Below are 14,781 nucleotides of genomic sequence, written 5' to 3' on the forward strand. Positions count from 1 at the left end.
GACAATGCGACAATGTCTTCCACAGCGCACAGCGCAATGACCTTGAATGACACATGTACCTTAAAACGGATGAATTCATGAATAAATTGATCAATAAATGAATTAATCAAATGAATATTGTAAAGAATCTGTTTTGGCTTTTCCTCAATATGACCATTCCAGCTCCTTATCCTACTCCAGCTCCTTATCCAACTTCACACACAGTCATATATAGGGGTGATAGGTGGTAATGAGCATTCACTGAACCATGAAGTATATGTCTTGAAACAGTCGTCATCATGGGAAGACACCATGTCATGCAACCCCGCAACAGTGTTATGATGTCATGTTTACATCACCATGTGGTGCCGATATGATTGGAGGTGAGGTGAGGTGAAATGGGGTTTAACGTCGCGTCCAAGATTATTGCACTTATATAGCGACGTGCATGCAGGTGTGAGTGTGTATGGCTGCTTGTACTAGTCCGGACTGATGCCGATTTATAGTGCTAGCACACTGAGATACCATGCCGCAGTTTAACATTAATACGCCACTCAGACACAGTATACTGACTTCGAGCCGACCAGTCCTTGTTTCAGCCCCTTAATGCCGAGCGCCAGACAGGGTAACAACAAGTACCATCTTTTAACGTCTTTTGGTATGACGCGGCCGGGGATCGAACCACGGACCTTCCACTCTCCGGACGGACGCTCTACCACTAGACCACGGAGGCGGTCTGATATGACTGGAATGTACGTATACAGTTAAACGATGAATATGTTTATGCAGCGAAACGATGTATGTTTTACAGTGAAACTATGCATATGTTTATGCAGCGAAACGATGTATATGTTTTACAGTGAAACGATGTATATGTTTATGCAGCGAAACGATGTATATGTTTATGCAGCGAAACGATGTATATGTTTATGCAGTGAAACGATGTATATGTTTATGCAGTGAAACGATGTATATGTTTATACAGTGAAACGATGTTTATGCCTATGCAGTGAAACGATGTATATGTTTATGTAGTGGAACGATGTATATATTTATGCAGCGAAACGATGTATATATTTATGCAGCGAAACGATATATATGTTTATGCAGTGAAACGATGTATATGTTTATGCAGTAAAACGATGTATAATTTCATACAGTGAAACGATGCATATATTTATTCAGTGAAACGATGTTTATGTTTATGCAGTGAAACGATGTATATGCTAATGCAGCGAAACCATGTATATGTTTTTACAGTGAAACGATGTATATGCTTAAACAGTGAAACGATGTATATGCTTAAACAGTGAAACGATGTATATTTTTTACAGTGAAACGATGTTTATGCTTAAACAGTGAAACGATGTTTATGCTTAAACAGTGAAACGATGTATATGGTTATGCAGTGAAACTATGTTTATGCTTAAACAGTGAAACGATGTATATTTTTTACAGTGAAACGATGTATATGCTCATACAGTGAAACGATGTATATTTTTTTACAGTGAAACGATGTTTATGCTTAAACAGTGAAACGATGTATATGTTTATACAGTGAAACGATGTATATGGTTATGCAGTGAAACGATGTTTATGCTTAAACAGTGAAACGATGTATATTTTTTACAGTGAAACGATGTTTATGCTTAAACAGTGAAACGATGTTTATGCTTAAACAGTGAAACGATGTATATGGTTATGCAGTGAAACGATGTATATGCTCATACAGTGAAACGATGTATATGTTTATACAGTGAAACGACATATATGTTTATACAGTGAATCGATGTAAATATTCTTCAGAACACGCGCATAATATGAATGATATTCGAGTTGGGTCATTTAGATAAAATGCTTCGCTTAAAAATTACGAAAACTCACACACAAATCTCTTTTTACCTTTTCATTTAGCTGCCAGTCATCCATACAGACTAAGGCGCGATGGGTCGCCCACAGCAGTCGGATTGCTTCGAATGAGTACAGTGCTGTGAGCTGTCCGGCACGACTGCCTCACCTTACACACAAGTGCTGACGGCAAGGAAGTGCTCAGGTCAGGAAGGTATCATCTGACGGTCAAAGTTCAGGCCGACAGCATTCTTAAATAACCGTTTTATGCTAAAACGTTTGATGAAGACAAAACTGGATTTGAAGAAATACGATATAAGATATAGACCACACAATTTGATTCTCTAAGTTATCAAATGCAATACCATTTAGATTATACCCGATCAACTGGTTGTTACTTTACTATACTTTATACCAGACACTCATTTTCTTTTTACGCAACGAATGAACCTTCTGTTATCCAATCAAAATGAATACGACACGCTGAACCTTGCACGACACGCATCTGACGTACAGATCTAGCAGGTCATCACCTGTCTCCCGGGTGTAGAAAAACTGTTGCGAGTTGATTCGAGCGGAAGGTCCGGCATTCGGTTTTGGCCGCGTCATAGCAATGGACATTAAAAGATGGTATTTGTTGTTACCCTGCCTGGCGCTCGGCATTAAGGGTATATAACAAGGAGTGGTCGGCTCAGTCAGTATACTGTGTCTGAGTGGCGTATTAATGTTAAACTGGCATATAAATGGGCTAACACTATAAAGTCGGCTTTAGTCCGGACTAGTACAAGCAGCCACATACACACGTGCATGCACGTTGCTGTATAAGTGCAATAATCTTGAAAGCGATGTTAAACTCAATTTCACATCACCTCACCCCACCTCACCCGGTTGAAGTGTAAATGTTGTTTTAAATCAACAAATTCGCACAGCCCTCTTCACCCACTGTCCAACACACACACACACACACACACACACACACACACACACACACACACACACACACATTATTATATATATGCCGTGAAACTGAATTTTAAATCACTACAGTGCTATATGTCTATGTTTAGAATTTGATAATTGTTTTGTCTTTTGAATTGTCTTACGAGAAGATTCTGAAACAATGCCATTGCTGACATAGGACAATGGGTCTATTGCCCCCCTCCCCCCACGACAATACAACAATACCTAAGTACGACAATACAATGGATAGATTATGTAACAGACAGCGGCAATAAATCACAGGCTCTATTACATAAGTCAGTGCACTCACGAATGTCAACGTTGTCACGGAATTCACAGATGAATGTCTTGAGTGAAGCATCCAAAGGATAAAACCCGACACCGAGGTTCTTTTAGTTCAAAATGTTACAAAACCGGGGGAGAGTTTTTTATCTGTCATAAAACCCGTCGAAATCAGGACATAACAGAAACATATAAAAAGAATTCGACAACAGCGCGCGAGAGAAAGGCCACTTGCCGCATGCAAACAATTGATCATATACTAGCGAGAAAATAACCGTCCCTTGGCAACACATGAATGTTGCCCTGCTGTAGATAACGTATCCAAAGATATGTTTTGCATTGAAATGTCTGGTAACGTCGTTCTGCGCCTTTTCTATTTGCAGCTTACCCACAGCGCGTTGACGCTTATTTTCAGCAAGCACTGGTGTTACGTAAGCGTTATTTACAGTGTTTTTACAAGGACCTGATACCTAAACAATCATTGTGTGCTGTTCATATTCAAAGACGACGTGAAATTGTGATCAAGGTCATTACACCAAAAGTGCATATAAATTCCTTAATTCGGGACTTTCCGTTCTGAAGTTGTCTTGCATTGGACATGTCTTTTCCCATCCCGGAAGTGAAATCATTAAACTGGAAGCACAAACAACTTTCTTATAAAAGTAGCTGCAGACGTAGAACTGTCTGTAAGTTACGATGCACTGTTTCCCATAACGGAAATTACGTCATTGAACCAGAACTGTTTATCGTAGTGCTGCTGGAGGCACATGACAAATGTGTACTGCATTTGGCAACATGATTAATTCTAGATGTGTATTGTGTCTCGGTTAACATTGAAATGTCTGGTAACGTCGTTCTGCGCCATTTCTATTTGCAGCTTACCCACAGCGCGTTGACGCTTATTTTCAGCACGCACTGATATTACGTAAGCACAGTGTAGTGCTGCTGGAGGCACATGACAAATGTGTACTGCATTTGGCAACATGATTAATTCAAGATGAATATAGAAAGGTATTGATAAGGTCAACTCACACCTGATTTGAAGTTAAAATGATTCATGATACATGTTTCTGGTGCTAACGTTTTGGGATATTCAATAAAAGCTGGGGATGGGGCTACTTCTGTCTTTACATGTATGTTTTATCTGTTAATCATTCAAACTGTAGTAAATTGGAGAATATCATCATCATAACAATTGTGACAATTGTTGTGATAACCCTGACAATCCTCCCGGGTATAAAACCTAGTCGCTCTTATGTGGTCCCACGGTCACATCATGATTCTTACATCAAGTTCAACATAACGGTACAAAATTGATAGTTTAAAAAAAGAAGTTGTCAAATAACCCTCCAAACATATATGTTTCAATTTCATGTTGCATATTTTCTTTGCATGGACTCAACAAAGTAGTTTTTCGTGGAAATCTTCCATTGTGTGGGTCACAGGTTATAGAAATAACAATCCCTGATTTATTTTGAATTTGTACATCTTATTAGTAAGTTAGCAGTTACCCCAAGTTAAAAAAAGACATAAATACTTCTCCATTCCACAAACATGAACATCGATGAACTTCTGGCTGTAGTCGGCATTGTACAACGTGCGGGATTCTTCATCGCTTTTGTAACCTGTCCATGTCCGGTATTCGACGCCAGCATGTGAAAGAAGTGTGACTGTTGAGGCCTGTGTCAGTGGTTCTAGTATGTGTTGCATAACTGAGTGTTTTCGGAAAATAATTTCATCACGTTTGGTACGTTGTTGTGACCGAGTGCCTGTTCATTGTATTGGTGAGTGTCCGGTTATGAATTATGGCAGCCTTTGGAAGAAAATATACAGATACAATTTGAATGAAGCAACATGACAGGAAGAAGTAACAGTCACATCTGGTTTCGTCTGGTTTGAATCCTAAAGATGAACGCACTTGTTTATCATCTGACTGTGTGTGCCAACCTTACACCCAATGTCGTAGACCCCAACCTCTTTTATTATCAATTGTTTCAAAAAGACAGTTACCAAACTTATACCTTAAAGTTTTATTACACGTTATCATTTGTATGAAAACGATATGCTTCCGTTAAGTGGTGCCATCGTCAAACCAGTCAGGGCGTCAAAAACATCCGATGATGTTCCGATATCGAACGTATGCAGTTCTGATCGGTTATCGGCAGTTTTATCTATGTTTTCATAGCTCAATATGTAGGCTTTCGACGTATTCATTCGCACCTTTTTGTGTGAAAAGGGTTAATTTAGAGGCATCAAGCGGAAAATTGATACCTCAATTTAACCATTCACAATCAGTCATTCTTCAGTGGCTTGGTAGAATGAATTGCAAACAAGAAGGTAGACCGTCCTAATCTGTCCGTCCTTAGACTCAGGTCATCTCCATGGAGTAGTCAGTCACGGACCTAGATTTCGATCTCGCACATGTTTGATAATATTTTTCTGAAATGAGTTTCTCACTGTCCACATTACATGTTAGGGAACTCGAGTTGAACGTACATTTCCTACCTGACATTACGAACTGCAATACATACCCTTTTAACTTGAGTTTTAACTGTCACGTAACTCTGGTTTCAAACGGTTTGATAAACAGTTCACATGTGTGCTAGTAAATAATTATAATTTGCGCATTGTCTTCCATCTATTTGGAAAAAAAGCAGAGGCTGTAGTTCCCCTCCTCATCCCTTGACAATAACACAGCCCTGGTTGGAGTACACGTGAATCTTGTACACTGATCATGATTGATAGCGTGCATGTATCAGTCGGGACGCTGACGAGGGACTGCCACCTGGCATGTTTATGAGGAACTAGTCCAGTTTGAACATAAAACAAAGCCAGCTTAACTTTTCGCATATTTTTATGACGAGGCATATTTTACTCGATGCAGACAGACGGACAGATTTATTTAGTACAGGGCCTTTGGCCCAAAATACAGACAGATTGAATATTTATGCGCACGCATTTACAAACATTTCTAGCAATGATAATTTTATAGACAAAATACAGAAATAAACCAATGTTATGAATATGTTTTGATATAAGTTTCATGAATACATTGACCTGCATACATATAGGGTTATCACTTATTATAAGAGTGTAATCAGCATAGAGCAGTATTTGGAGCTGGAAAAATACTGTAAGGTTAGTATCGATCAGATTTTAGACGGTACAGTGTAGCTGTCATTCACGATACGCCAGTGGACCTGCACACATATACTCCGTGTATGGATACTTCATGGACTGGTCTACACCCATAGGAGACAGTACAGTGTAGCCTTCGTTCACAACACGCCAGTCGACCTGCACATATACTCATGTATACTTCCTGGTCCGGTCTACACCCATAGGAGACAGTATAGTGTAGCCTTCGTTCACCACACGCCAGTGGACCAGCGGTATACAACCTCACCCTGTACCACCCAACCGTATACAACTTCACCCTGTACTACCCAGCCGTTTACAACCCACACCTAGTATCACCCAGCCGTATACAACCCTCACCCTGTACCACCCAGCCATATACAACCTACACCCTGTACCACCTAGCCGTGAACAACCGACACCCTTGTATCACCCAGCCGTATACAACCCTCACCCTGTACCACCTAGCCGTGAACAACCGACACCCTTGTAAACGGCTGCCTGACTGGGTGGTACAGGGTATGACAGGGTGTCGGTTGTTCACGGCTGGGTGGTACAGGGTGAGGGTTGTATACGGCTGGGTGATACAAGGTGTGGGTTGTAAACGGCTGGGTGGTACAGGGTGAAGTTGTATACCGCTGGTCCACTGGCGTGTGGTGAACGAAGGCTACACTGTGTGTACAGGGTGTCGGTTGTTCACGGCTGGGTGGTACAGGGTGAGGGTTGTATACGGCAGGGTGGTACAGGGTATGACAGGGTGTCGGTTGTTCACGGCTAGGTGGTACAGGATGAGGCTTGTATACGGCTGCCTGGCAGGGTGGTACAGGGTATGACAGGGTGTCGGTTGTTCACGGCTGGGTGGTACAGGGTGAGGGTTGTATACGACTGGGTGATACTAGGTGTGGGTTGTATACGGCTGGGTGGTACAGGGTGAAGTTGTATACCGCTGGTCCACTGGCGTGTGGTGAACGAAGGCTACACTGTGTAAACGGCTGCCTGACTGGGTGGTACAGGGTATGAGAGGGTGTCGGTTGTTCACGGCTGGGTGGTACAGGGTGAAGTTGTATACCGCTGGTCCACTGGCGTGTGGTGAACGAAGGCTACACTGTGTAAACGGCTGCCTGACTGGGTGGTACAGGGTATGAGAGGGTGTCGGTTGTTCACGGCTGGGTGGTACAGGGTGAGGGTTGTATACGGCTGGGTGATACAAGGTGTGGGTTGTAAACGGCTGGGTGGTACAGGGTGAAGTTGAATACCGCTGGTCCACTGGCGTGTGGTGAACGAAGGCTACACTGTGTGTACAGGGTGTCGGTTGTTCACGGCTGGGTGGTACAGGGTGAGGGTTGTATACGGCAGGACGGTACAGGGTATGACAGGGTGTCGGTTGTTCACGGCTAGGTGGTACAGGATGAGGCTTGTATACGGCTGCCTGGCAGGGTGGTACAGGGTATGACAGGGTGTCGGTTGTTCACGGCTGGGTGGTACAGGGTGAGGGTTGTATACGGCTGGGTGGTACAGGGTGAGGGTTGTATACGGCTGGGTGGTACAGGGTGAGGGTTGTATACGGCTGCCTGGCAGGGTGGTACAGGGTATGACAGGGTGTCGGTTGTTCACGGCTGGGTGGTACAGTGTGTGGGTTGTATACGGGTGGGTGGCTGGGAGGTACAGGGAGTGGCGGTTGTGTGTGGGTTGTGTGCGGCTGGGTGGAAGTCTTACCTAAATAACTGTATAGACAAAACTGCCTAACGTTTACTATCAACAGTTATTCTGTACACAACTACACACATGAAATGTTCAAAGTTAAGTTATTACAAACTGCATGAACAATTAAACTTCCGTTTTAAATTTTAAAGTAATACAGTTGTATTCATTTTTTTTAATACTTTTAATAAAACAACAATTCTAAAACAAACTAAACTAATCTGACGTATGGTTTTCACATTCCCAGCAAGAAAATATGTGTTCCCACTCCTGATGTCACATGCCAAGTGATCATGCCTGCACATGTAGCATGCTCACAGCTTGAAACGCATGTGCATTACCAAACCAATCAAATTGGTTCTACTTGTTTTACAGAAAGCCCATCAAATTGTTTAGAAATGACACCTTACAATAACAATGAGGCTCTGTGTGGCCTTGGGGCCCTTATTTGGTTGTGAGAAGTATTCATTTATCTTGGGAGTACTAAGTTAATCATTTTGAACTTAAAATCCACCAACAAATAACTTCAAATAACATAATTCTCAATTCTGCTACACATGTTGTACTGCAGAAGTGTAGACACGCGGGGCATTCCACGCATTTTATTTGCATATTTGCAAATGTTTGTTTCACATTTTAGCCAAATCGTGATTTCAGAAATATGCATAGAAAAATGCGATATGAAATGCTAGTATGTATCCACACCAATACGACAGCTCAAACTGTATGAAACACATCACAAATTCGAACCAAGTGGTGGCACGTGGTCCTGGACACAGCGCACAGGTCGAACATCAGTTTAGGTTAAGCGGTGTCGATCTCGGAGAGTAGTTGGAGGGGCGACCGTGTACCTCTGCTCCTGAAAGTTTCTAGGGCTTTGGCTTCACACCCTGTACCACCAAGCCGCAAACAACCGACACCCTCTACCACCTAGCCTTATACAAGTCACACCCTGTACCACCCCGCCGAATACAACCGACACCCTGTACCACCCCGCCGTATGCAACCGACACCCTGTACCACCCCGCCGTATGCAACCGACACCCTGTACCACCCCGCCGTATCCAACTCACCCTGTACCACCTAGCCTTATACAAGTCACACCCTGTCCCACCCCGCCGTATGCAACTCACACCATGTACCACCCCACCGTATGCAACTCACACCATGTACCACCCCGCCGTATGCAACCGACACCCTGTACCACCTAGCCTTATACAAGTCACACCCTGTCCCACCCCGCCGTATGCAACTCACACCATGTACCACCCCGCCGTATGCAACTCACACCATGTACCACCCCGCCGTATCCAACTCACACCCTGTACCACCTAGCCTTATACAAGTCACACCCTGTACCACCCCGCCGTATGCAACTCACACCATGTACCACCCGGCCGTATACAGCCGACACCCTGTACCACCTAGCCTTATACAAGGCACACCCTGTACCACCCCGCCGTATGCAACTCACACCATGTACCACCCGGCCGTATGCAACTCACACCCTGTCCAAACGCGCCGTATACAACTCACACCCTGTACCACCCCGCCGTATGCAACCGACACCCTGTACCACCAAGCCGCAAACAACTGACACCCTGTCCCACCCCGCCGTATGCAACTCACACCATGTACCACCCCGCCGTATGCAACTGACACCCTGTATCACCTAGCCTCATACAAGTCACACCCTGAACCACCCCGCCGTATGCAACTCACACCCTGTCCCAACCCGCCGTATGCAACTCACACCATGTACCACCCCGCCGTATGCAACTCACACCATGTACCACCCCTCCGTATGCAACCGACACCCTGTACCACCCCGCCGTATCCAACTCACACCCTGTCCCACCTAGCCTTATACAACCGACACCCTGTACCACCTAGCCTTATACAAGTCACACCCTGTACCACCTAGCCTTATACAAGGCACACCCTGTACCACCCCGCCGTATACAACCGACACCCTGTACCACCTAGCCTTATAAAAGTCACACCCTGTACCACCCGGCCGTATGCAACTCACACCCTGTCCAAACGCGCCGTATACAACCGACACCCTGTACCACCCCGCCGTATGCAACTCACACCATGTACCAGCCCGCCGTATGCAACTGACACCCTGTATCACCTTGCCTTATACAAGGCACACCCTGTACCACCCCGCCGTATGCAACTCACACCCTGTCCCAACCCGCCGTATGCAACTCACACCCTGTCCAAACGCGCCGTATACAACCGACACCCTGTACACCCCGCAGTATGCAACTCACACCCTGTACCACCCCGCCGTATACAACCGACACCCTGTATCACCTAGCCTTATACAAGGCACACCCTGTCCCACCCCGCCGTATACAACCGACACCCTGTACCACCTAGCCTTATACAAGTCACACCCTGTACCACCCCGCCGTATACAACCGACACCCTGTATCACCTAGCCTTATACAAGGCACACCCTGTACCACCCCTCCGTATGCAACTCACACCATGTACCACCCCGCCGTATACAACCGACACCCTGTATCACCTAGCCTTATACAAGGCACACCCTGTCCCACCCCGCCGTATACAACCGACACCCTGTACCACCTAGCCTTATACAAGGCACACCCTGTACCACCCCGCCGTATACAACCGACACCCTGTATCACCTAGCCTTATACAAGGCACACCCTGTACCACCCCTCCGTATGCAACTCACACCATGTACCACCCCGCCGCAAACAACCGACACCCTGTCCCACCCCGCCGTATGCAACTCACACCATGTACCAGCCCGCCGTATACAACTCACACCCTGTACCACCCCGCCGTATACAACTCACACCATGTACCACCCCGCCGTATACAACTCACACCCTGTACCACCCCGCCGTATCCAACTCACACCATGTACCACCCCGCCGTATACAACTCACACCCTGTACCACCTAGCCTTATACAAGGCACACCCTGTACCACCCCGCCGTATACAACCGACACCCTGTATCACCTAGCCTTATACAAGGCACACCCTGTACCACCCCTCCGTATGCAACTCACACCATGTACCACCCCGCCGCAAACAACCGACACCCTGTCCCACCCCGCCGTATGCAACTCACCCCATGTACCAGCCCGCCGTATGCAACTCACACCCTGTACCACCCCACCGTATACAACTCACACCCTGTACCACCCCGCCGTATACAACTCACACCATGTACCACCCCGCCGTATACAACTCACACCCTGTACCACCCCGCCGTATACAACTCACACCATGTACCAGCCCGCCGTATATAACTCACACCCTGTACCACCCCACCGTATGCAACTCACACCCTGTACCACCCCGCCGTATGCAACTCACACCCTGTACCACCCCGCCGTATACAACTCACACCCTGTACCACCCCGCCGTATATAACTCACACCCTGTACCACCCCGCCATATTCAACTCACACCCTGTACCACCTAGCCTTATACAAGTCACACCCTGTACACCCCGCCGTATGCAACTCACACCATGTACCACCCCGCCGTATGCAACTCACACCCTGTACCACCCCGCCGTATATAACTCACACCCTGTACCACCCCGCCATATTCAACTCACACCCTGTACCACCTAGCCTTATACAAGTCACACCCTGTACACCCCGCCGTATGCAACTCACACCATGTACCACCCCGCCGTATGCAACCGACACCCTGTACCACCCCGCCGTATCCAACTCACACCCTGTACCACCTAGCCTTATACAAGTCACACCATGTACCACCCCGCCGTATGCAACTCACACCATGTACCACCCCGCCGTATACAACCGACACCCTGTACCACCTAGCCTAATACAAGTCACACCCTGTACCACCTAGCCTTATACAAGTCACACCCTGTACCACCCCGCCGTATGCAACTCACACCATGTACCAGCCCGCCGTATACAACTCACACCCTGTACCACCCCGCCGTATACAACTCACACCATGTACCACCCCGCCGTATACAACTCACACCCTGTACCACCCCGCCGTATCCAACTCACACCATGTACCACCCCGCCGTATACAACTCACACCCTGTACCACCTAGCCTTATACAAGGCACACCCTGTACCACCCCGCCGTATACAACCGACACCCTGTATCACCTAGCCTTATACAAGGCACACCCTGTACCACCCCTCCGTATGCAACTCACACCATGTACCACCCCGCCGCAAACAACCGACACCCTGTCCCACCCCGCCGTATGCAACTCACCCCATGTACCAGCCCGCCGTATGCAACTCACACCCTGTACCACCCCACCGTATACAACTCACACCCTGTACCACCCCGCCGTATACAACTCACACCATGTACCACCCCGCCGTATACAACTCACACCCTGTACCACCCCGCCGTATACAACTCACACCATGTACCAGCCCGCCGTATATAACTCACACCCTGTACCACCCCACCGTATGCAACTCACACCCTGTACCACCCCGCCGTATGCAACTCACACCCTGTACCACCCCGCCGTATACAACTCACACCCTGTACCACCCCGCCGTATATAACTCACACCCTGTACCACCCCGCCATATTCAACTCACACCCTGTACCACCTAGCCTTATACAAGTCACACCCTGTACACCCCGCCGTATGCAACTCACACCATGTACCACCCCGCCGTATGCAACTCACACCCTGTACCACCCCGCCGTATATAACTCACACCCTGTACCACCCCGCCATATTCAACTCACACCCTGTACCACCTAGCCTTATACAAGTCACACCCTGTACACCCCGCCGTATGCAACTCACACCATGTACCACCCCGCCGTATGCAACCGACACCCTGTACCACCCCGCCGTATCCAACTCACACCCTGTACCACCTAGCCTTATACAAGTCACACCATGTACCACCCCGCCGTATGCAACTCACACCATGTACCACCCCGCCGTATACAACCGACACCCTGTACCACCTAGCCTAATACAAGTCACACCCTGTACCACCTAGCCTTATACAAGTCACACCCTGTACCACTCCGCCGTATGCAACTCACACCATGTACCACCCCGCCGTATACAACCGACACCCTGTACCACCTAGCCTTATACAAGTCACACCCTGTACCACCCCGCCGTATGCAACTCACACCCTGTCCCACCTCGTCGTATGCAACTCACACCCTGTCCAAACGCGCCGTATACAACCGACATCCTGTACCACCCCGCCGTATGCAACTCACACCCTGTACCACCCCGCCGTATACAACCGACACCCTGTATCACCTAGCCTTATACAAGGCACACCCTGTCCCACCCCGCCGTATACAACTCACACCCTGTACCAGCCCGCCGTATGCAACTCACACCCTGTACCACCCCGCCGTATGCAACTCACACCCTGTACCACCCCGCCGTATACAACTCACACCCTGTACCACCCCGCCGTATACAACTCACACCCTGTACCACCCCGCCGTATACAACTCACACCCTGTACCACCCCGCCGTATACAACTCACACCCTGTACCACCCCGCCGTATTCAACTCACACCCTGTACCACCTAGCCTTATACAAGTCACACCCTGTACACCCCGCCGTATGCAACTCACACCATGTACCACCCGCCGTATGCAACCGACACCCTGTACCACCCCGCCGTATCCAACTCACACCCTGTACCACCTAGCCTTATACAAGTCACACCCTGTACCACCCCTCCGTATGCAACTCACACCATGTACCACCCCGCCGTATACAACTCACACCCTGTACCAACTAGCCTGATACAAGTCACACCCTGTACCACCTAGCCTTATACAAGTCACACCCTGTACCACCCCGCCGTATGCAACTCACACCATGTACCACCCCGCCGTATACAACCGACACCCTGTACCACCTAGCCTTATACAAGTCACACCCTGTACAACCCCGCCGTATGCAATTCACACCCTGTCCCACCTCGTCGTATGCAACTCACACCATGTCCAAACGCGCCGTATACAACCGACACCCTGTACCACCCCGCCGTATGCAACTCACACCCTGTACCACCCCGCCGTATACAACCGACACCCTGTATCACCTAGCCTTATACAAGGCACACCCTGTCCCACCCCGCCGTATACAACCGACATCCTGTACCACCTAGCCTTATACAAGGCACACCCTGTCCCACCCCGCCGTATACAACCGACATCCTGTACCACCTAGCCTTATACAAGGCACACCCTGTCCCACCCCGCCGTATACAACCGACATCCTGTACCACCTAGCCTTATACAAGGCACACCCTGTCCCACCCCGCCGTATGCAACCGACACCCTGTACCACCTAGCCTTATACAAGTCACACCCTTTACCATCCCGCCGTATGCAACTCACACCATGTACCACCCCGCCGTATGCAACTCACACCATGTACCACCCCGCCGTATACAACCGACACCCTGTATTAGCTAGCCTTATACAAGTCACACCCTGTACCACCCCGCCGTATGCAACTCACACCATGTATATAACACCCACCCGCCTACTACTCACGCCGCCGCATACAACCCACGCCCTGTCCCATCCCCGCCGTTTATAACACAAACCCTGTCCCACCCCGCCGTATACAACCCACTACCTGTATCGCTGTACATAACACAAACCCTGTCCCACCCCGCCGTACATAACACAAACCCTGTCCCACCCCGCCGTATAGATCCACTACCTGTACCGCCCTATACAACACCCACCCGCCTACTACTCACGCCGTCGCATACAACCCACATCCTGTACCACCACGCGGTTCACAACTGACACCCTGTACCGCCGTATACAACATACACCCTGTACAAGCCCTGTTCCACCCAGCCG

This window comes from Haliotis rufescens, unplaced genomic scaffold (genome assembly GCF_023055435.1).
Source record: "Haliotis rufescens isolate VD_foot unplaced genomic scaffold, xgHalRufe1.0.p SCAF_8, whole genome shotgun sequence".
In the NCBI taxonomy this organism is placed as follows: Eukaryota; Metazoa; Mollusca; class Gastropoda; order Lepetellida; family Haliotidae; genus Haliotis; species Haliotis rufescens.